Source organism: Lepus europaeus, chromosome 6, assembly GCF_033115175.1.
Source record: "Lepus europaeus isolate LE1 chromosome 6, mLepTim1.pri, whole genome shotgun sequence".
Taxonomy (NCBI): Eukaryota; Metazoa; Chordata; class Mammalia; order Lagomorpha; family Leporidae; genus Lepus; species Lepus europaeus.
This window is the reverse complement of record NC_084832.1, coordinates 18965814-18991794: the sequence shown is the minus strand read 5'-3', so window position 1 is coordinate 18991794 and position 25981 is coordinate 18965814. Positions and strand designations below refer to the sequence as shown.

Below are 25981 nucleotides of genomic sequence, written 5' to 3'. Positions count from 1 at the left end.
CACAAGGATCTGGACCCTTTGCTGTTGCTTTCCCAGGCCCACTAGCAGAGAGCTGAGTTGGAAGTGGAGCAGCCGAGACTTGATCTGGCACCCAATTTGGATGCTGACATTGCAGGCAGTGCCTTAACCCGTTATGCCACAACACTGGCACCATAACATTTGGATTAATACATGTAATCTTTAATACAGGTTTTCTGTTTGAGGATCCAGCAGACTTTAGAATATGGAATAGATTTTTGAGATGTTTGTAACTAGATGAAGTTTCCAGAAACCTTGGGATACTCGATTATGCTTGCTCCAGGAAAGACATGGCTATTCCCTTTATTAGCTTGATTATCTCCTGTCTGACTTCATCTGCAGACTCAGTTTAATTTGATGGGGTAAAGTGACCACTTACAAGTTAAGAATCACCAAGGTTTCCAGTGAAAAATGTCAGGTCAGGTTTTTGACCATAATTACTTAGGCTTCTAGACAGTTAAAAGCTTAAGTTCATATGCACTTTACAGAAAACATTACCAAATAGAGGCTCAAGAAAATTGGACATTTTATTTTTCTTCCTAAGTAAGTCAGATTGAAGCCATATCCAAACGTATACTTTGTGGCTGAAGGGTGTGTGGGTGGATATGTCTGTGATTTTCTTGTTTTTTAATTCATGGATACAATATGGCTGCTGAAGCATCTGCCATCACATTTGAAGTATTAGAAACATGAATGAAGCAGAAAACATAATGGAAGAAAGAGATGAAAAAGTAGCATCTGTTTTAGGAAAACAAAGCCTTTCCCCAATTTTCCTAAACTTGTCCTTAAACCTCTTTAGCCTTAACAGTGCTGTGCAGTCACATGTAGAAAAATGAGTATAGGAAGGTGAACTTTTAGCTTCGTATAACAAAAGGAAGGCAAAACAAGGAGTAAGAGTAATCTTGAGTTTGCAACATTTTCATCTGCCACAGGTCTGCCCAGAGTTTGATATACATGAGCACTAGGAAGCATAGAGCTGAGATTTGATGCCTGACATCATCATGAGCTCAGTAAGAATTCTACCATGTTGACTAATGATTAAAAGAATTGTTTTCATATAAAGTAAGTTACAGTGCCCAAGTACTTTAAAATAATTGCAACTTGGAAAAATTAAAATTAATTATAAGTATGGATTCAGATCCATACCCAGAACAAGACTTGTGTGGTATTGGGTGTTATGTGAATAGTAGTTCAAATGTGCACCCTCTGTTCCTTAAAGTCCTGCTCAGAACGGCACAGGGGCTACAATAATCTGTCTTGCATCAAGGAAATCCTGCAGTGAGTTTGGCCCAGGATACATTTTCCTGGCATGGTAAGATTTGCACTAAATCCATTGCTTTGGTTATCATGTCATAGGGAAAGAACACAGCATATTTTTTCTTAGAACCACAGTTTTTGCTGTGTCCTGTAGTGACATGTGGCCACTGTGGGTGATCTCCAGGGCAGATAGAGCCTGTGCTTTGTGGAGTACGTGGTACAGATCAGAACTTCTTGCCCTTTCTCTATCCCGTTCCTCCACATAGACCAACCCAACTACTTAGTGATTCAAATATTTCCTTCAACAAGGGGATATAACTTTCAGCTCTACATCTTGTAAATCTGATACCCCCAAGAGGGATAAAGAGCATACACACACTGACACATTTTGCAATGCTTTGAGAGAATGGGGATCAGAGTAGGAAACTAGGATAGTGCTGCAAAAGGTTGTTTTATTTTTAAAGAAATGATAGACATCATTTGTAAAGTGGGACAACGAACTAAGACTTTACTTACATGCCTGTGAATATAGACTTGTAGTTCAGGCCACTGAAGATTAGAGATGGGACTTGAGCACTCCCTTGACTTGCATCCTCTGGTCTGCTTTAACACAAACCAGGAGGAAAAGAAAGCTAGGCATCAGAAGCAATGGGTGGCAGGCCTATGAATGGCTGATCTGTACAGTGATCTGCCCTCAAGGAGACCCAACAGGCCAGTCCACTGCAGTGGCTTTCAAAATGGTAAGCCTGGGCTTCAGCAGAAGTCAGCTTGTGAAGAGCCCTGGCAGCTCTGCCAAGAGTTGGATCACTGGAAATGGACCTGCCCTGGAGTCGAAGGATGCCCAGGTCAGAGCCACAGATCTTATTGGCTCTAAGCTGAAAAGCCCTTCACTCAGCCCAACTTCCAAAGTGACCACTGCAGCTGAGGGGATGGTCAAGTAGGGTCAGCAACATTGCAGGCAGAACTGTAAATTTCTTGTTAGAGATGCCCCCTGCCTTTACCTGGCCAGCTCTCCTCCCAGGCCAGCCAAGTAATGAAAGTCAACAGAGTGCCTTCCCCTAGGAGGTTCACACCTCCCTTAGGATATACCCCACGTGAAGAGATAGGTAGGTCTGGGCCTCTTAACTTACAAGGCCTAAAGCCCACCAGATTATTATCAAGCCCCTTCTATCAGGTTCTATTTGCCTCTCAATCAGAAAATTTCATTGTAGCTTAGACAGCACCTTTCTTAGCTCCTCTAATAATGACTCTGTCCTTTGTTCTAGACCCTGTCTAACGTACTTGGGCCTCATTCCTGTGTAATCATAACCTCTACTCTACCACCAATGGCTCTACTCCCAACCTGTGTGTACTGATGGTCCTCTTCCCCACTTAATGCTGTATCATTGTTCAAACCTGGTAAATGCCACTCTTAGGATCATTGGTTACTATCCTCACTCTGTCTTTTATGACCTTGTCTAAATATGATCAGAGTCAGCAAACTTGGAAGGCTTCCATAGCCTTGGCAACTCATGACGACAGCCTAGGGTAACGGTTACTGGCACCATAAACTAGAGTGTCAATTTGTTGGGTCAACAACAGGAGCCACTGTGCACTTGCTCCTCATGTGGGATCTCTGTCCTTAATGTGCTGTACATTGTGATTTAATGCTATAACTAGTACTCAAACAGTATGTTTCACTTTGTGTTGCTATGTGGGTGCAAACTGTTGAAATCTTTATACTAAATTGATCTTCTGTATGTAAAGAGAATTGACAATGAATCTTGATGCAAATGGAAGGGGAGAGGGAGCGGGAGAGGGGAGGGTTGCGGGTGGGAGGGAAGTTATGGGAGGGGGAAGCCATTGTAATCCATAAGCTGTACACTGGAAATTTATATTCATTAAATAAAAGTTAAAAAAAAAGACTTTACTTAAAATGTGAAAAATTATATACAAGGGGGCTCCAAAAGTTCTTAGAAAATTTGCCTTATCTTTAAATTTCATTTGTCAAGAAATTTTCTGACGTCTCCTCATATATAATAATTTGGGGCTTTGATATCATTGGGACATTCATTCCACCAACAGACAAAGCATTGTGGGGATGAAATGATCAATAAATAATGAAAAACCCAAGCAAACAAAATCCGTGTTTGAAATCCCATTGTTTTAAAATGTGAAACTAGTTGTGGAATTTTCAGGGAAACCAGAATTTATAGTGACATAATTAATAGAAAGCAAGTGTGGTGGAATACGAGGAGCCTGCAAAAATTTCATGGAAAACATGTATTATATAAAAAAAAACTGCATGAATTTTAAAATTATTGCACTAAAATAAAATCTTTTAATCCCATTTTCCATGGACTTTTTTGAGTTCCCTTGTGTATAATCCTATATCCTTGTGACCATATGAGAAGCAGTTTCTCTGGGAGTGGTATACATATATCCCCACCATTGTTGCATTTAAAGACTTTGGTACAAAAGAAAGTGAGGTGACCAGGAAGGTGGCCCCATATGTCTGCAGCAGCTGTAGGAGCCATTGTGTGTCTCCCCAGCTGTCTTGATTTTTCTCTCCAATACACAAGTTATATCATAAGTAGATCAGATCAATCACCCTGGACCCCAAAAGGAGAGGAGTGGAGCAGGACTGAAGCTCTTAGCTCGCAGAAATCTACCTGAAAGACATCAATGAGAGAGAAGTTTGCAGGTGAGCATGCACTTTTGTTGTTTAAATTCCCTGGGATTTTAAAGTTATTTGTTATTAAGACCAAGCTGATTTGTATGGAAATTTGTATGCTTTCGTATTTTTGGTTTGTCTTTACCTTCCACTGTACTACTTTGAAAAGGGCAAAATGATGGTCTGTTTTTTCCTGACTCTCCTCTTATTTTGAAGTACATCTCCACCATTCAGGACAGAAACCTTTTAGGTTATTGCTTAAAAAAAACTAAACAAGTACAAATTGTCAGGCCTTTTCCTCTTTATAATATGTGAATATCCTTGAAATTAAAATTGATTTGTTTGGAGAGGGAGGGACCAAAATGGAGTAAATGCCAATTATCGAGAGAGCAATGTTAACATTGTTTAAAGCACAGAATATCTGTTTTATACTAACCCCGTGCAATATAAGAAAGCAGGTTATCTATAGAATACATTATATACACAGTTGTTCACATTTAGTGTGCAAGAAGCCATTGTGGATTTTTGGTAATTTAATGTTATTTTGTGTGGCATATGGTATAATTACTTGTGTTCCTTGGCAGTCTATTGGAACCCCATCCTTCCCTGAAGTCTTTTAAAGTAATTGCTGACTGCAGGGAAACTGGTTAGCAAGGCAGAGTTGAACAACTACAGGTCTCTTGCTACAAGGTTTTGCCAGACTCATTCATATAAACTCTGTGATGTAGGTCCTTTGAAAACGCCCCTACTCTCCTGTCTTTGTACTTCTCTGAGGAAAGATTTGTCATCTCATGTTGCACATGTGAAGTCATGTACAGATTATTTTCAGATAGTATCCCAAAAGCTAAAGCCCCAGGAAAAGTTCCCATGAAATGTGATTCCTGGAGAAATGTTGAGATTATGTGTTGTGATTTTATGTGCCGTTATAATTAAATAAGGTCTTTATAGACAGTATATTTATGAATGGTTCCTCCTACATCACTTTATACTGCAGACTATAAAAAATCAACACAGTTTGCCATCTGAACGTGAAATTCTTAACTTGAAATGCATTGCTAGAATGGGTTGATTATGACGGAAGAACATTCTCTTGTAATAAGAATCATATTCAGGCAACATGACCTCCATATGTAGCTGTCATATTAGAGATGACAAATGAGGACATTCCAAAGGTGTCCAGATTGTTCAAGTCATTTTGTATTATGCAAGATATGGTACTTATCTAAAAAAAACTTCAAAGTTCACAAATTGCTGAGCTTTCAAAAAAATCCAATCATAAAGTCAACATGTAACCTTCATGTACAAGTTAGAAATAGAGTGGCACATTGTAGCTTGTAGTTACTATGCATTTGAGTTTGATTTTTATGAGAATGTTCTTATCACACTGCTGTAAAATTGCACTGAAGTTGTCAAGTAGATCAACAAAATGTGCCTAACATTTAGTGATGTGACATTTGGTGGAATGTAATTCCCTTGAGGCTAGCATATTCTATCGAGACATAGCCTTTTAGAAACTTTCAAATATTCAAAGTTAAGGTTAGGTTAATTGATGAACACTGTTTCCAAGGCATAGACATTAGAGTTTATTAGAGTTATACATTTAAACTCTGAATTTTAATCAAAGCAAGGATTTGTTATGACTTTAAGTCAAAACTGTGCTTTCACTTTATTTAGAATTCCTTCACTTAGAATATGCATACCAAATGTAAAAACTATAAAACGTTTGGATATTATTTTAAAACATAGCATCCGCTGTCTTTGGACATGAAGTAATAACTTTCTTTCAAAAGCACCTGTACTCTCTTTCTAAGGCATACTTTCCTTTTAGTTTAACAACTTTAACAAGTTACATTCAATGCCATCTGTGTCTCAGACTGGCAGGCATTTCAGGCTTTGTTGTTGGAGTTACAGTTGAAGTTCTTTCAAGTAGACAACAATATTATAGCCATATATAAAACCTACAATGGCAAGTTACACCTTGAGAATATTTTTCTAAATATAAAACCCTGCGAGAAAATGTGAGGTTGAAGTAAATATGATAGTGTGTCCAAATAACTGATTAATTATTAAGTAAGTTTTTTCACTAAGATGATCCTTACTGACTCCAAAAATATTTGCATAATAGCAAAATAGTTTATGTGTTCGTATGAAAATATTCATTCACTCAACTAACATTTCTTTAGCTCTCTTTTATGGAGGAAAATTTTAGGTGCAAAGGGTTACAGCAGGAAAAAAAATAAAAAACAAAACGCTGAGAAAATCAACTGTCATCATGTGACTAAATTTTAGTGTGGTAAATAAAAAATGAAGACATAATAATAAAATTATTTGAGGCAACACTAGCAAGAATGGGGGTTGAGTATGAAATGGGTCAAGTGTGGTATTTCAGAATGGGTACTCAGGGAGAGCCTCACTGGGAGGCATTGAGATGGTATCCTAGAACGAGGGAAGAGTTAGTGCAGATGTCTCAAGGCAGGAGCATGTCCGAGTGTGTTCTTGAGCTTTAAGAACACAGGTGTCATTAGAGTGGGGTATGGTAATGAGTTATACGGAACAAAACGCCTAGCGGTATCTGGGAAGATCATGTAAGGCTTGTAATAAATGAAGTTATTGAATGTTTTCTCAAGTGAGATGGGAAATTATAGCAGTGGGTGTTTTTGGTAATTTTTATTTATATAAATAAATTATACAAAGTATATTTAAATATATAGGTAAATTATATGTTAAATAAGTAAATTATATAAGTAAATTATACAAATTTTATGTATTTCAGATATACAGATTTAAGAGCACAGTGATACTTCCCACCCTACACTCCCTCCCAACCATGCTCCCACCCTCAGTCCTCCTCTCTTTCTTATTCTTTTAATTTTTATGATGAAATACTTTGTTTATTATATAATCATAATCTTAATGCTCTGATAAGTAAAGAATTCAACAGATAGTAAGAAAATAGAAACACTATTCCTCATCAGTAGAGACAAGGGCTGTAAACAATTATCAAATCTCAAAATGTCAATTTCACTCATGGACATCAAATTTTTTTATACTTTCTTAGTTACCACAGATCAGAGAAAACATGATATTTGTGTTTTGGAGACTGGCTTATTTCACTCAGTATAATGCTTTCAAGTTGCATCAATTGTGCTGCGTGTATATATGCCACATTTTCTTTATTCAGTTATTGATTGATGGACATCTGGGTTGATTCCATACTTATAGCAGTTTTGAGCAATACAAAATATCATATGAATTGCTTTGAGAATAGACTGTAAGGCCTGGGTCAAACCTAGAAGCAGGTAGGCCAGTAAAAGGCTAGGGAAGCTTAGATGGTGACTTTTACCATTCTGGTGTCATGGAAGTAGAGTGAGTGGTAAAATTCTACATATGGTTGTGACAACAAGCATGCAAGTTTACTAATGGTTTGGTTTTTGAATCTGAGACAACAAAGAGAATCAGGGTTTATGTCCAGTTTAAAATTGTTGCTCTTTTTATGGATGGCAAAGCCAGCATGAATGATCTCCTTTGTAAGGTAACCTTATATCCCATGGGTTCTTAAGCCAAGGAGTTTGTAAACAGATCTCATAGATTCTTCAGTGTAGAGTGGGCAAAAAATTCATCTTCATTTTTATGAATTTAGTACTCCTTTATTTATTAGTGTAGACCACAAACAACTGTAGAATTTGCAGTGTCTATAGCTTTATCATCAAAAGAATTCAGGCATTCATTCATTCATATCACATTATATTTTGTGCAGATAGCTCAAAATATTTAGACTCATCACTACATTCAAATAATTATTAGCAATTATATTTTCTGCCAGACCATATTATGTAATATATTAATAAGCACATTTATCATATTAGAAATATCTTAGAAATTAAATTTAATGTGGTTCTTTCCTTTGTTATGCCATGCATTTTATAATAGGTATTTTTATACATTATCTTGAGGAAGTAATCAAAGCTGTAGGAGAAGGCCCAAAATTTCATGGTACAAAACTTTTTTTTTTTTATTTAGTGAATATAAATTTCCAAAGTACAGCTTATGGATTACAAAGGCTTCCCCCCCTCACAACTTCCCCCCCACCCACAACCCTCCCCTTTCCCACTCGCTCTCCCCTTCCATTCCCATCAAGTATATATATATATATATATATATATATATATATATATATATATATATATATATATTTCAACAGTTTGCCCTCCCATAGCAACACAAAGTGAAAAAATACTGTTGGAGTACTAGTTATAGCATTAAATAACAGTGTACCTCACATTAATGACTGAGATTCTGCAAGATATTTTTTTAAAAAAAGATTGATTATTTTTCTATGTAATTTCCAATTTAAAACCAAGGGTTTTTTTTTTTTCATTTTCAATTATCTTTATATACAGAAGATCGCTTCAGTATATACTAAGTAAAAATTTCATCAGTTTGCACCCACACATAACCACAAAGTGTAAGAATACTGTTTCAGTACTAGCTATATCATTACTTCGCCTTCGACAACCTATTAAGGACAGATCCCACATGGGACGTAAGTACACAGTGACTCCTGTTGTTGATTTAACAATTTAACACTCTTGTTTATGGCGTCAGTAATCTCCCTAGGCTCTAGCCATGAGTTGCCGAGGCTATGGAAGCGATTAGGGTTTGCCAACTTCGATCCTATTCCGACAAGGCCATAGTCAAAGTGGAAGCTCTCTCCTCCCTTCAGAGAAAGGTACCTCCTACTTTGATGGCCCTGTTCTTTCCACTGGGATCACACTCACTGAGATCCTTCATTTAGGTCTTCTTCTTCTTCATCATCTTTTTTTTTTTTCTTTCCCCCAGCGTTTCTTGGCTTTTCATGCCTAAAATACTCTCATAGGCTCTTCAACCAGATCCATTTGCCTTAAGGGCTGATTCTGAGGCCAGAGTGCTATTTAGGACATCTGTTAATTGTGTGCTAATTACAGAGTTTACAAAAAAAAATACTAAAATGGATAAAGTGTTACATTGTACATCAACAGTCAGCACCATAGCTGATCAAGTCACTATTTCTCATAGTGTCCATTACACTTCCAGAGGGTTACCCTTTGGTGCTCAGTTAGTTGTCGCCGATCAGGGAGAACATATGATATTTGTTTCTTTGGGACTGGCTTAATTCACTTAGCATGATGCTTTCCAGGTTGCTCCATCTTGTTGCAAATGACTGGGTTTCATTGTTTTTGACGGCTGTATAGTATTCCATAGAGTACATGTCCCATAGTTTCTTTATCCAGTCTACTGTTGATGGGCATTTGGGTTGGTTCCAGGTCTTAGCTATTGTGAATTGAGCTGCAATAAACATTAATGTGCAGATGGCTTTTTTGTTTGCCAATTTAATTTCTTTTGGGTAAATTCCAAGGAGTGGGATGGCTGGGTTGAATGGTAGGGTTATGTTCAGGTTTCTGAGGAATCTCCAGACTGACTTCCATAGTGGCTTAACCAGTTTACATTCCCACCAACACTGGGTTAGTGTCCCTTTTTCCCCACATCATCTCCAGTATCTATTGTTGGTTGATTTCTGAATGTGGGCCATTCTAACCAGGGTGAGGTGAAACCTCATTGTGGTTTTGATTTGCATTTCCCTGATTGCTAGTGATCTTGAACATTTTTTCATGTGTCTGTTGGCCATTTGGATTTCCTCTTTGGAAAGATGTCTGTTGAGGTTTTTGGCCCATCTCTTATGTGGATTGTTTGTTCTGTTGTTGTGGAGTTTCTTGATTTCTTTGTAGATTCTGGTTATCAACCCTTTATCTGTTGTATAGTTTGCAAATATTTTTTCCCATTCTGTCGGTTTCCTATTCACTTTCCTGACTGTTTCTTTTGAAGTACAGAAACTTCTCAGTTTGATGCAATCCCAAATGTTAATTTTGGTTTTGACTGCCTGTGCCCCTGGGGTATTTTCCAAGAAGTCTTTACCTGTGCCTATATCTTGCAGGGTTTCTCCAATGCTCTCTAATAATTTGATGGTGTCTGGTCATAGATTTAAGTTTTTGATCCATGTTGAGTGGATTTTTGTGTAAGGTGAAAGGTAGGGATCTTGCTTCATGATTCTGCACGTGGAAATCCAGTTTTCCCAGCACCCTTTATTGAATAGACTGTCCTTATTCCAGGGATTGGTTTTGGATCCTTGATAAAATATGAGTTGGCTGTAGATGTTTGGGTTGATTTCTGGTATTTCTATTCTGTTCCATTGGTCTATCCATCTGTTTCTGTACCAGTACCATGCTGTTTTGATAACAACTGCCCTGTAGTATGTCTTGAAATCTGGTATTGTGATGCCTCTGGCTTTGTTTTTGTTGTATAAGATTGCTTTAGCTATTCGAGGTCTCCTGTGTCTCCATATGAATTTCAGCATCATTTTTTCCAGATCTGAGAAGAATGTCTTTGGTATTTTGATTGGTATTGCATTGAATGTATAAATTGCTTTTGGGAGAATGGACATTTTGATGATGTTGATTCTTCCAATCCATGAGCATTGAAGATTCCTCCATTTTTTGGTATCCTCTTCTATTTCTTTCTTTAAGGTTTTGTAATTTTCATCGTAGAGATCTTTAACGTCCTTGGTTAAGTTTATTCCAAGGTATTTGATTGTTTTGGTAGCTATTGAGAATGGGATTGATTTTAGAAGTTCTTTCTCAGCCGTGGCATTGTCTGTGTATACAAAGGCTGTTGATTTTTGTGCATTGATTTTATATCCTGCTACTTTGCCAAACTCTTCTATGAGTTCCAAAAGTCTCTTAGTAGAGTTCTTTGGGTCCCCTAAATAAAGAATCATATCGTCTGCAAAGAGGGATAGTTTGAGTTCTTCCTTCCCAATTTGTATCCCTTTAATTTCTTTTGCTTGCCTAATAGCTCTGGCTAAGACTTCCAGAACTATATCGAAGAGCAGTGGTGAGAGTGGGCATCCCTGTCTGGTACCAGATCTCAGTGGAAATGCTTCCAACTTTTCCCCGTTCAATAGGATACTGGCCGTAGGTTTTTCATAAATTGCTTTGATTGTATTGAGGAATGTTCCTTCCATACCCAGTTTGCTTAGGCTTTTCATCATGAAAGAGTGTTGTATTTTATCAAATGCTTTCTCTGCGTCTATTGAGAGAATCATATGGTTTTTCTTCTGCAGTCTGTTAATGTGGCTTATCACGTTGATTGTTTTGCAAACATTGAACCATCCCTGCATACCAGGGATAAATCCCACTTGGTCAGGGTGGATGATCTTTCTAATGTGATGTTGCATTCTATTGGCCAGAATTTCATTGAGGATTTTTGCATTTATGTTCATCAGGGATATTGGTCTGTAATTCTCTTTCAATGCTGCATCTTTTTCTGGCTTAGGAATTAAGGTGATGCTGGCTTCATTTAAAGAGTTTGGGAGGATCCCCTCTTTTTCGATTGCCCTGAATAGTTTGAGGAGAATTGGGGTTAATTCTTCTTTAAATGTCTGGTAGAATTCAGCAGTGAATCCATCTGGTCCTGGGCTTTTCTTTGTTGGGAGGGCCTTTATTACTGTTTCAATTTCTGTCTCAGTTATGGGTCTGTTTAGGTTTTCTATGTCTTCCTGGTTCAATTTAGGTAGGTTGTTTGTGTCCAGGAATCTATCCATTTCTGATAGATTTCCCTGTTTGCTGGCATACAAGTCCTTGTAGTAATTTCTGATGATTCTTTTTATTTCTGTGGTGTCTGTTGTTACGTTTCCTTTTTCATCTCTAATTGTATTGATTTGGGTCTTTTCTCTTATGGTACAAAACTTTTAAAAGCACTTCTTTTAGCCATAGGCACTAGGACATACTATTGTAAAGTAGATTGGTATGCACAGTCACAGGCTATGTGGACAATGATAAGGTGATCAGCTGTGTGTTTACTACGGCTAGTACATTATCTAATTTATTTCTCATAACAAACTTGTTAGGCAGAGATTATCCCCATTATATATGGAAGGAAACAGATCCTTAGAAAGGATAAGTAACGTCCCCAAGGTCATACAACTTGTAACTGAGATTTAAATTCAAGTCTGTTTCCTAAGTGTTTATTGCGTGCCACCATGGAAGAATAAAAACTGATGGCATAAGACAGAATATGGAACTCTGTGTCAAGAAACAGGCTGAAGCACTATTTAGATACTTGGTAGGGAGATAGGATAGAATAAAAGAAGCAAAAAAAAATATTTTCTACTCCCAAGATGATACTTTTCCTATTTTTTTTCCTCCCTGTCTCCCTCCCTCTTCACACCCCTTTTGCACAGTGTTTGCTTGCTTGCTTGCTTATTTTTAGGGGTGGCAATGGACATTGCTTTTTTGCTGATTGAATCCCATTATATTCATTGCATTGATGCCATTCACAAAGATGTGAGAAAGAGGAAAAGCTTGCTGCTATGCAACTGATTGCTATGAACATTTTTGACCCATCCTTCTATGAATGATGTATACACACACAATTTCACAAAAACTGAAGTCAGATTGTACATAGTTTTAAAAGAATGAATATTATTGCTTTGCTCACATCCTGCTTTCAAACTTTTATCCTGCCACTTGCCCTCACACACTCCACTTTCAGTGGAAGCCATACTACTCATCTAGTCCATGTTCTTTCCCCCTCTGGGAAACATGGCCTGGGCAATCAAGGAATTCAGTTAGCCATGGACTTATAATAAATGCAGATATACATCACAGAACATGTGCTGTTTGTATTACATTCATGCTGCCTGGACTTGACTTGCAACCCCACCATTTATCAGTGCTTTTTGGGCAGCATGCTCAGCCTACCAAGGATATTCTTTCCTTGTATGCAATATGGGGTTAGAACTAATAGTTCCCTGATTTAGTGATGGTGAGGTTTACATGATTTTGTGATATGAAAACTGTCTGCATGAATTGTGATCCATGTGAGAAGCTGCAACTATGGGTGCTGTCTTGCAGTCTTGGCTCAGAGGCTTCACCCCACCAGAGCATGCCCTTGGTCAGAAATTGAACTATGTCCCATATAAGTGGCTCTTGTTTGATAGATGACTACCAGAAGAAGAACTCAAAGCCCTCCTTTAACCTCAGCCTACTGGTAACATTCTCTACATTTTATGGATAAATATATCAAGATCTTGTTTAATAAACAGCTGGTAAGTCATCTACATATATGAAAGTGCTTCAAAATTTTCATGAAAAATTTTGCAAATCTTCTTGGAGTAATTCCCTCTTTACCTGAATTTTCTGAAAATCCTTTATGAAGGTTTAGTTTGAGGAAGAAACTAGTACTTATGCACATAAATTATAAAAATAAATTATATAAAATTATAAATACAAATTATAAATAACTTTGATTATGACACACAAGATAAAATGATTTTTCAAGTATTTCATTCTGTTTTTGTGACTAGAGCTAAAAACATAGTTTTGGTCATTTCTATCCCTCGCTCTTAAATTTTTGTGTGCTCCAGGACTGGCCTGGTGCCACAGGGAACAATGCTTTTTACTAATGCTGTCCATTTGTGGTTGACCGAGTAAGACACAGTAAAGAAAAACAAAAACAAAAGCCATGCATTATGTGCTAGAGAAGCCTGTGTAGCAGAGTTCCATCATTTTGCTAAGATTTTCAGCAACTGGACTACATTCACTGCTTTAGCATGTTATGAGAGAAACATGAAAGGTGAGATGTTACAGAATTCTAAGTAAAATATTTGCATGCCAACTAAAAGAGGTTCACACCTGTTTCCACTTGATCTGCAAGCCTCACTTAAAGATAAAACGTGTTTTCATTACAACTCTGGAAAATGTCAGAGAAGGAACCTAGAAAGTATGGAGTGATTTTAATCATTGAAATATGAATGAACATTGTATTCATAGTTTTTAAGCAATTACTGTAGTTTTGACTCTCATAGGTTCTTGTGCAATGAGTTCCTTGAATTTTGCATTCATTTTTTAGTATACTTATTTTTTAGCCACGAATTTCAAAGTCTCCTAATTGGCCATTTAGTGTGAAAGTATATTCAGATTAAAAGACTTTAAGCAAATCTCAATCTCCACATTTTATGCACTGCCTTACACAGTGTGGGCGTGGGGTGGGAAAACTTGACTATTCACCTCTAAGGATGTCTACCTGGGCCTAGGGTTTAAATTGGCATGACGCAGGTCAACAGGAGAAGAGCACACAGAGATACTTATTTGTTCATAGGAGCCCCCGGAGGAAAGAGAAGAGCAGAAGAAGTGGCAAAACCTAGATGCTCATGTAATAGAGCAGAGTTGCAATTGCAGAACAGTAACTAAAACATGCAGGGAGGAGAAAGAAACAAGAGCATTAATTCAACGATGTCAGTGTGTATATATTATTCTTGATTTCCACGCCTCTCTGGTGACAAGAATGTTTCTTCTCTCCTGGTCTAGGGAAAAAAATGTTTCACCAGAGTTATCTCCCATATCTGCTGGTAGGAATGTTGTCTGTTTCATTGAGTTATTTTCCTGATATGGAGAGGGCAGAGTATCCTTTGTGTGTGTTGTCTTTCAAGTGTCTCTCCCACAAAATAATCCGAACATCAGGATCATATATTTTGGGGTGGCATATTCTGCCACCTATGAGTTTGAAGTCTATATCCCCTGAGCCTATTAGCCAACCCTTTCTTCACTCTAAGACATGACACTTCCTGGCATTGCATATCCTTGTTGTGTTTGTGTTTCTCTCTCTCTCTCTGTGTGTATGTGTTTTAAGATGGATGTATTTGCTTGTTTATCTGAAAGGCAGAGTTACAGAAAATGAAAGGAGAGACTAAGAGATACTCCATGTACTAGTTCATTCCCCAAATGGCCACAACAGCCAGGACTGGGTCAGGCTAAAGCCAGGAGCTTCTTCTGGGTTTCCCATGTACTTGACAGGGCCCTAGGCACTTGGACCATCTCCTGCTGCTTTCCTGGGCACAGTAACAGGGAGCTGTATCAGAACTGGGGCAGCTGAGACTCAAACGAGGAATGCAGGCTTCATTTGTTATGCCACAACACAAGCCTCAGTCTTGTGTATTCTTCTGTTGAATATTATTCAATACCTCATCATTTTTTCGGCTTCCAATGGTACATTGCATTTCTGTCTTCAGAAGTCAGATGTTAATGATGTGGATGTCCTTCTTCTGCATGGGAATTGACCACGTTAAGCTACATAATCTCATCTGCTTGTGAATATGGTATATATATTGCTTTTCACTAAGTATGTTATCTGGTACGGTTCTCCACTGAGGTTTGTCTCTTGCTTTCTAACCTGTTTTTAAAAATTTGTCCATACTTTATTTCATTTAGAATTATTTATTTTTGCTATCAAAAGAAGTTTATGGCATCTGTAAGTCTTGGAATTACTCATTCTCTAGTTCACTTTTCAACATGCTAAGTAAGACTTATCAGGAGATATATGTATATTCTGATTATAACAGTTTACCTTAATGTAGCATTACCACTAAAGTCTAAGACATCTAAAACATAGTCATAAATGTGCAGACCAATGTCCTAGAGTCACAGCATTACTTGTAAGTGATGATTTAAAAACAAACTATCCAGCACAGCCTACTACTTGAAGAAATCATGATATTTCCATATCCTGTAACAGCCATGAAACCAGAGTAGGCTGGCACCCTGGCTCAATAGGCTAATCCTCTGCCTGCGGCACTGGGTTCTTGTCCTGATCGGGGCCCCGGATTCTGTCCCGGTTGCTCCTCTTCCAGGCCAGCTCTCTGCTGTGGCCTGGGAGTACAGTGGAGGATGGCCCAAGTCCTTGGGCCCTGCACCCGCATGGGAGACCAGGGGGAAGCACCTGGCTCCTGGCTTCCGATCAGCGCGGTGCACCGGCCGTAGCTGCCATTGTGGGGTGAACCGATGAAAAAGGAAGACCTTTCTCTCTGTCTCTCTCTCTCTCACTGTCCACTCTGCCTGTCAAAAAAAAAAAAAAAAAAAAAAAAGAAAGAAAGAAACCAAAGAGGAAAGCTTATGTTTTAAGTAAAGCTAATGGAATGGGAAAACATTCATTCTATTTTATTAAAATAAATAAGAGATCATAATTTATGTACGCAGTAGGATTACAGGATATTTTAAGACCTTTTGTAGGCAAAGGAATTAAAGGAAATGAATTATATTAGAATAATAGCAATGGCTAACAATCAGCATGGTGAGATTATTGGAGACTTACACTCCTTTTTATTTTCCTCCCAATTTATCAACATACATTACTTTTGCAATCAGGAATAAATAAAAATGGTGGCCCAGAAACTGACATTTCAGTCTTGTATTCTTTTGCCAAATTAAGGAATTGGGTAGGATTGAGCCGCCAAATGCTTCCATATTCAGTGAACACTCTGATTATACACAGAGCCAGAATTCTCTCAGAATGCCAAAACATTTCACATGAGAATATTTCAACTCAACTGAGAAAAAACAGGAGACATACATTGGGGTTATAGAAGGAAGAAAGGGATGCAGGTTAAAGAAAGAGGATGAGTGAGTGGTGTGATAGGGAGAAGTGTGTGGCCCAGAGCCTGTTCTCTGGGCAAGAAAGACCAGAAAGAATCTCACTCCATGACACTTTGTTGAAAGTATTTTGACCTTAGTTTTTCATGATCTCTTACAAGTAAAATGCAATGAGATTCTACTGTGTGTTTGGCTTGGTATTTTGAGCAGGAACAGTGTTTTAAATAAACATGAAGAACAAAAAATAATTTTAAACACTTGTATTGGAAATGTGAAAGGTGGATTCTGAAGCAAAGGTTACATACTTGGTTCCGTACCAAAATGACTCCTAGCTAAAAGAGAAGTAAGAAGCGGAGAGAAAATCTGCATTCTTCTGGGAAAGAGGAGAAACCTTGGAGAGGATTTTGTCTTCTTCAATAATGTGAATGATAGAGTGGTCATTAACGCACGCAGGCTGGGCCAGCTCAGTAAGTTCCTTGTACATTGAACTCAGAGCCTCTCTTGCTCTGCATGTTTTAAAGCGTCTTAATGTTTTATATGTGCCCCGTCACTTTCTGAGAGAAAGAATATGCTCTTTTTGGGTGTATGTTTATAATGTAGAAAATGTCATTTATTTTCTACATTCAGAGTGCTTCTGGACTTGTAATTGGCTATGGAAGTAATTCTGTGCCTTAATGTGAATTAGCGCTGGACAAATGGCAAGTGGAGATATCTGTTTCTACAGTGTCCATTATGGTCACACCGCAGCGCACAGCTGTTGACCACGGAAAGGAAAAACAATACTCGTAAACACTAATCTGATTCTTCTACCCTCTCCACATGCACACAGTTAAGGAAAACAAGGCACCCAAGAATAGGAGGGGAATTCTTTCCAGTAGAATTGTAGGCCCTTTAAACACTGTAACATGATTTTCCATTTTGAAAGAGTCTACAAATTTATGAACATGAAAAACTGATTTTTGAGAGGTACCCTTCCCTGTATCAGTAGTGTAGAATTCAAGGATTAAAAAAAAGGAGGGCACAAAATAGAAACTCAAGAGATAGGATTGCTGTCAAACTAAGTCGCATTAAGGCCATCGCAGCGGCTCATTAGGCTAATCCTCCACCTGCAGCGCAGGCACCCCGGGTTCTAGTCCCAGATGGGGCACCGGTTCTGTCCCAGTTACCCCTCTTCCAGTCCAGCTCTCTGCTGTGGCCTGGGAGTGCAGTGGAAGATGGCCCAAGTGCTTGGGCCCTGCACCCGTGTGGGAGACCAGGGGGAAGCACCTGGCTCCTGGCTTCGGACCGGCGCAGTGCGCCGGTCGTAGCGGCCACTTGAGGGGTGAACCAACGGAAAAAGGAAGATATTTCTCTCTCTCTCACTGTCTAACTCTGCCTGTCAATAAAAATAAAAAAAATTAAAAAAAACTAAATCTCATTAACCATACCAAAAAAGCATGAATTTTAAATTGCTTGTGTAGTTCCTAAAGATACTTAATCACACTGATTAGTGACTTGAATTTAGTAAAACTTGTGGAAACAGTAGTTCAAGCTATATTGTGAGTTTATATTCCATTTTTTTTTCCTTAATAAGTAAAAAGTGAAGACAGTTTCCACACTGGGAAAGTGAAAGCTGTGTGTTGTTTGTAAACTAGCCAACAATGTACTTAAGCCAGTTTATCTTGGCAAATTCATATTTAATGTTATGCATCTCAAAAGCTGTGTGCCATATGATGTCACCAGGAATTTGGGATGAGAAAAAGCTAAGAAGAAAAAGTAAGGAACGTAGATGAGAAAGTGATTCCTTCATGTCTTATTAACCACGTGTCCGCCAAGCAATTTTATTCTTAGGCTATCAAACTAGAATCCTCATTTTAATCTGTCTTCTAAGGGTTCAAGTTTACATCAGTTTCCAATCTGTAATATTTTAATGGTAATAGTTTCTGATTCAGCTGTTTCATTGAGACATTAATTGAACCTTGGAACCTGTGAGAAATTTGTTATAAGTTTATCTAGGAGCACAAGATTGACTACATTCTTGATATCCTGTCTGTTGATGTCTGTGATGAATGGGGTAAAATCAGACAGTTGGTTCCTTATTATCATGACATGAACAAAATGAAATACAACTTGTTGCTTGAAAAGCAAAGTAGTAGTGAAACGCTCCTAGACTTTGTAATGGCATTTATGCAAAAATACAGGACTAATGCCATGTCAGCATAAATATATGTGACATCCCCATTAAAGAGTATTCAATTACTCTAGAGACCCATGGACTCATAGATTCTCTGTGACATTAATGGGGTCATCAAGATATGGTCTGTGAATTTCTTTGACTCTCCATCTAAAGTTAATATGCTAAACTAACTTTAAATAACATATGTAGAGCTAAAAACCCACCAGATTGATTATGTACCCAAGGATATGTCAATTTATATTTTATATATCATACAAGTGTTTATTATTTTAAGGTTCAAAGTATTCTTACATAGCTAAATGTGGTTACAAATATGAGTGTACCTCAAAAACTTTGTGGGAGGGGAAATTATAAGGTAAGTTTATTTTGGTGCAAAAAAATTCTGAAATCCATGTGTATGAGTGAGAAGTCAACAAAGTTTATAGGATACAGATATTATGAAATAACTATGTATGGATTTCAAAATGTTTTGCACCAAAATAAACTTATCTTTTAATTCCATTATCCACTAATTTTGAGGTATGCCTTATACTTTTTACAATCTGGATTTTTTCTCAATAAATATGTATTATGTACTTACTATGTGCTAAAATGGGGCAGCTTTGGATGTATACACTGAAATTTTTGCCTGTAGGGGAGATAAGACATGTGCTAAAAGACATATGGTATAAGGTAGAAAATGGATGAATTTTATGAGGAATCAACAAAAAGAAGAGCTGTAGGAGTTCAGGGTAGGAAGACCATACTTAGCTGGAGAAGACTATTACAGGCAGCATATGGGCACTCAGGGGTTTCAAATACCTGTGAGGTCTTGGTAATCTCATTGTGCTCTGAGACATAAGGACCTCTGGGGTCCTCTCCATCATGGCTATTAAATTTGTTGTTGTTGTTGTATGAGGAGAGAGAGACAGAGTTTCCATCTACTGGTTTACTCCCCAGATGGCTGCAATAGCAAGGGGTGGCCAGGCTGAAGCCAGGAGCCAGGAGTTTTTCCTGGGCCTCCCATATTTTGGGAGGGGCCCAAGCACTTTGGCCATTTTCTGCTGTTTTCTAAGTCATTAGCAGGGAGGTGGATTGGAAGTGGAGCAGCTGGGAAGTAAACCAGCACCCATGTGGGATGCTGGTGCCGCAGGTGGCAGCTTTTACTGGCAGTACCACAGCACCGGCTCCCCTAACTTACTTTCAATCTGTGATTCTTCTATAACTGTTCCTTCAAATCATACATCTTTTACTTGCTCAAACTTCACCTTATTCCTTTCAGTCACTCGTTGCTTCTTCTGGTCCTTGCTCACGTGTTTGGTCTCTGGACCACTAATCTGGCTTTCTGGGCCTTTCTCTGTTTAGAGTCCTGGGCCAGGTGGTCCTCAGCCTGAAAGGCTGGCATTGCAACTTGTGTTTTTGGATGAGATACTCATCCTTGGTGCGGCTACCTCTAGACAAAGATTTGCAGACAAATGCCGTAACTGTTCAACACTGGATTCCTTTCTTTGGGAAGAGTCTGTGAGGAAGGGCCCCTTCCCAGAGATGTTGTGAGTGGGGGGGGCACCTCTCTGGAGGATGGTCCAGCGATGGCATTATGGTGAAAGAGACATTGAGACTGCCCTCCTTTGCACTGTAGCATCCATATTTCTATTAAAATGACAGAGTGGCCAGTCCCTCTACCTGTGTGTACCCTGGGGCCACACTTAGTCCCCTACTAATGCCTGTGGCTCCTTGGATTCTTGTCCTCTCTTGAATTCCTGGGAGGATTTAAGTCAGAGGCCGAGCATGATGGGAATTAAACATAACTTTAACAATCTGGAGTCCCATCTGCTTAGAGGTCATAGAGCACACATGCAAATCATATATGATAGAGGCATAAAGCTTCTCGTGTATCTTGCTGAAAGAAAATTACTGACGAGAAAAAGAAATCAATTTTGGAGTGTTGATGTGGCCAACCTGAAAGAATGAGGTGATGACATTATTAAATATATTCCTATAGGAAATAAGGAATTGAAACTTTATTCAGCTTATAGCATGATTTGTGATCATCTTTGACCTTTTTTAGCTAACACTTTATTATATTTACCCTGAGTCACAAATATTTTTAATGGTATCCATACAGATGATCTGACATTGACGGTCATGAGCTGTGTGGACAATATTGCACAGATGTTTGAAAATTTCTATAGCATTAGATTCTGGAAAAGATCAATGCATTAGCTTTTGACTATGGTTAAAACTAGTCAGGATCTTGTTTACTAAAAGAAGCAATGCTCATTAAATAAATATTGTATGTATTACCTCATAGCATACAGCAATATCATATTGTTGTTATATCCCAAAATCCAGAATCACAGTATTGGAAGGTACCTATAATTAATGTAGTGACATCACTTATCTAATGCCAGATTTTGCTTCTGCTCAAGATCCTTTGAACCTCTTTTGAATAAAGTCACTGTTGAAAAGCAAACCATGTTGAGTCTTGGTCTCTTTAAATGGCAAAGTAAAGTCTACAAATCACAGTAGTGCTGTTGACATGGCATCTTTAGTTTTTTTCTAAAAAAATGTTTAAATATCCCTAATAGTCCATGATATGATCAAGAACTCAAGGGTAGCTTTTTTGTTTCTCCACATATTCAAGTAATACCAAATTGAATTATATGAATCCATTATATTTATAGCTTAAAAATCATCAAACTTCATCCATTTCGTATTAATCAAAATATATTTTAAAAATTATTTTGTCAAACACCTTCTTTTAAAATTGTACCATGGTTTTTAAAAGAATTTTAGCTCATTTTGTGAAACAGTTTCTAAATCAAATATTCATCATGAAATGTTTTCATTTGGATAATTGTACATAAAACTATAGACTGTATTTTCAGAAGTAATGAAAAAATCCATGAAATAATGGTGAGATTTTGATTCTTTGTTTATGATATAATTCAGATCCTTAGACCAATTTAGCTTCTGTTAAGTTTTGTGAAATTTATTATTTTTGGCACTGTCTTTGAGAACTCTAGAATTATTCTGGAATGCAGATGAAGTTCCACATATGTATATCATTAAAGGCAGCCGTCTGTTCCAGTTTAAAAAATTCTGGACAGTTATGTTTATATAGACCAGAAATCTGTTATTACTGGAAGAAAGAGGAATGAACTCATGTCAAGTGGTAAAAATGTAGAGTGTTAAATATCCAAGGTCTTTTGTAAGTTTACGTCACAGTACACTTGTGAAACAACATATACATGTAGTTCGGAGGAGTAAGTGCCTATATTTTGAGTTGCATAATATTATCTTTCTTTAAAAAAGTTAATGAGACCTGCAGGAGTAGATAATGCACTGAAGTTTTTGTTTTAAAACAAATAAAAATACTTGGTTCAGAATTGGTATTTTTGTATTTCCAATTGGTCTGGCTAGCAAATACATGGATTCCCAAACTCTTGAGGCTGTACATCAAATATTCTATATTTTTCAGTAAGACTTGAGGAACTTGAATTGACGTCAAGTCAAATTTCTAGCCCTAAAACGTATAAATATTACATTATATTACCAAGTAGATTTTGATAGAGCAGTGTGAGAATTGTTAAAGATGGTCTATATTTTGTTTCCAAAATAAAGACACTTAGCCAATAGGGTTTTTTCTCTAGGTGAGAACTGAATTTCAGACCAGTTAGACTTTCTAGGTAATGTTTAGTGAAGTGGTATGAAGATCTCATCCTCACACAGCTTAGCCTTAGGAAGAGACTTCCTGTGATCAGGTTCCCCAAACAAATTAGAAACTCAATCAAAGCTGTGAATTAAATATATATTAAATAGTAAGGAAATATATTAAAATCAGAGCTAGGATATATATATATATATGTACATATACATATATATGTGCGTTTTTGTGTGTGTGTGTGTGTGTATGTATTATCAAACACACTGGGAAGACAGAGAAGAGGAAATGTAGAAGCCATTCAGTTTGATGATAGAAAAAGAAAACATGTCAAAGGCTTATATGGAGCAAAATTCTGATCATAATATTTGGAAACAGAAGCCTTTGATCAGGCTGTTTTCCAAGACCGTCAGTAGCTTCTGACTACTCAGATAAAAGGCCACATATGTGTCTCTCTGTTTTATTTTTTTTTTTAATTTTGTTGTGTTTTGACATTCCTATTCAAGTCAATAACCAGTTAGGGTTAACAGGCATTTTAACTATCTTAAGTCCAGCACAGTTACCTGGCCATATAAAAAATGCATGAGTTTTTCTTTGGATGTCTACATTCTGTACTCAGACCTGTCACCATTTCCTTCAAAATCACTTCTTTTGAACCTGCTTCTGTGTACTCTGGTGATGCACTGTTAGCATTCATAATTTCAGGTTAGCAGATGTTTCTGTTTTAAGATTTTCTTGAAAAAATGTGCATTCATAAAAAAGTGTTAAGTATATAAAAAATCCAAGGAAGTCCATAAATATCAGAGCTTTCCTAAGAATATGCGTGTTATAAACTTGAGAAAGGTCACCGCCAATCATTTTCAAGTGAACACTGCATGTTTTTTGTTTGGGTGAATACAACCCCGGGGCATTCTGATGAAAAGAAAATGCAGAACATACTTCGTATTGTTTGTCAAAAACAAAAATGAAAAAATTTAAATATTTTTGAAACCATAGGTAGGGTTGGCAATTCTGTTTTCATTTCTCATTTTGTTATTTTGGGTAATAATAAAAATGTACCTTATAGATTCTGAGAATTTTCGTCCATCAGATTTTTTTAAAGCAATTCCAGAGATTTTATTGAGCAGCAAAGAAGCTAGTCTACTTCAAGAAATAGCTAAGCTTCACAAAGGTGAATGGTGTAGATAGGCATCAGGTAACCACAACCAGGGACTTAAATGTCGCTTTTCTCTTGCTGTGAACTAACTTTCTTCACAAGGTGTAAATCCTGCCTGACGATACCTCCTCATTACACTGTACAGGCTCATCCAGCAGAGAAAGGCAAATGACTCACTCAGACCCCAACCCAGAATTTCTGTCGCAGAATCTGTATAACCACAGACCAACTCAGCTGATTCCCAGTGGGACAACACACAGAGCAGGCGTCTGGAGGTGAGGAAGGAACACAGGTGTCCGCGTGCTCCGTGCAGTATCCTTGTCCCACCAGCCCAGTGCTGATATTATCAGTTCACAAGCCTCAAGTGAAGGCTGCACATTAAGAGCATTGGGGGAGACATTTGCAAACGTGATTCCCATACTCCACTACTGATCAATTAAACCGGGATCCCTGGGCATGGGACCTGGCATCAGGGTCTTCTGAATGCTGCCAGATGATATAACTCTGAAGCCAGTGCTGTGAACCACTGGGCAGGATGAAAAATTTAAATTTAATGGAAGGAAAACAAGGAAACCACCATTGAAAGTCCAGTTTAAGAAAAGGCAGTCCATGCAGAAACCCTAAGTGAGCTCAGACGTTTGTATTTAGTTATAATTTTTTCCAATAGCTGATTCGCAAGAAATTAAAGTATATTTTGTCTGCGTTTGTCTAAATATTTTACAAGAGATTTTGATATGCATGGTATTCCAGGATTGGGTCTAGTCCATGCATATTGGTTCATGATGGATTTATTTCTATGGTATCAATATTCAGTTGATTCTCTTAAAATGCCGTGTTGATGCATAGAACTCAATAGTTATCTCATTCTAGCCTTCACAACAATTTTATCTTGCATCTTTCCCTACTTCTCACTATACTTTGCCCCTCTCAACATGCACCATAACCACACATGTGTAGATATACTTAAATAGCCAAACAGGAGCATTTCACCAAATGCAATCAGCATGTCAGAGTATGAGGTTTCAAGCAAGCTTATTAACACACTTGTGGAGAATGTCATTTCTACCAAGTGTAAGGAGGAACATAACTTTTGATTTTACAACTGTCATTCATCCTGGAAAGAGCTACATATAGGGAAGACAGACCCTTTATTATTTTTTTAAAGATTTATTTATTTATTTATTTGAAAGTCAGAGTTAGAGAGAAGGAGAAGCAGAGAGAGATAGGTCTTCCATCTGTTAGTTCACTCCCTAGTTGGCCACAATGGTCGGAGCTGCACCTAAATGAAGCCAGGAGCTTCCTCCAGGTCTCCCACACAGGTGCAGGGGCCCAAGGAGTTGGGCCATCTTCTACTGCTTTCCCAGGCCATAGCAGAGAGCTGGATTGGAAGTGGAGCAGCCAGGACTCGAACCAGCATCCATATGGGATGCCAGCACTGCAGGCAGTGGCCTTACCTGCCAAGCCATAGTGCCAGCCTCAGACCCTTTATTTTCTATACCTATTTCTATATAAGAATAAGAGAAACTGAGTTTAGACTTTCAGGAGTTTGTCTCTATTTTATACATACACACAAGCTTTTAAAGCATCAAAACCTTTTGTCAAATAGCATGCTATATCTGAGATCAGTATGTTGACAGCAAATACATGTCCAACAATATGGATTTTTTGTATTGTGAGGCATTTATGAAGACTTTGAATACCACAATTGTATATATGCTAGGATGTTTTATTTAACTTTTGGTATAAAAATACATCCACAAAGGGAACAATTGTACTTGGAGCAGTTAAACTACTTAATTTGGGTTAAGATAGCCTACTTCTAAAGATAAAACATTTATGTTTCTTTCAATGCACTTATTTCATCCAAGAACTCAGGGGAAAGCACTGGGACACTTATTCAGGAAGACCCACTGATATAGACAAGTTGTGTCCTATACCTGGTGCATTACACATAGAACAGCAACTCTTAAAAAGAACCAGACACTTTGTTTAGGCAGTTGTCAGAATATGATGAATGAGGTCAGTAGTTTGCCAACCTCAATTCCTCTCCCTTGGGTACCACTGGCTTCCCTCATAGTAGCCTATTGTTATCACTATCATATGTGAGTTTGTCTATGGCATGTCCCTGAAATCCTTCATAGTATTATATTGTGTAAGAATTCAGAAATAGATCTTGTAAATCAAAAGAAATTGCTTCTGCATTTATATTCTCCCCTAAATAGGTACATGCACATGTCATGATGAAGAGTAAATCATACCAGAGAGATAATTGCACTCTACAAAGCATAAGCATGCAAGCACATCTTGCTCACCAGCAGGTCACTATGCCATCTCACGTGCATATTTTCATCTTCTAAGCAATAGCACAGGTGTTGAGAAAAGTCCTTTATGTGAATTTAAAACTGTTCTCAGTAATCCTATTGTGTACATGATACACTTATGTAAATGATATATAATCCATATTTCTGATGAGAAATAGCCTCGAGGGTAAGGAATTGGGCTTTACTGTCACATTATATAGACTTAAATCCAAAACACCAAATTAAATTGTTTCTAGCCTTGGAGCTTCCAGACTCCTCTAGGACCCATCAGAGTATCAGAAGTTGTTAAATATTAA

At 37.7% G+C, this 25981-nt stretch overlaps 1 protein-coding gene across 1 annotated transcript in view; it reads left to right on the top strand.

The window, feature by feature from the left end:
- The window catches only part of GPC6 (glypican 6), a 1223803-nt gene that overhangs the window by 400599 nt on the left and 797223 nt on the right, over window positions 1-25981 (top strand). The window lies entirely within an intron of this gene.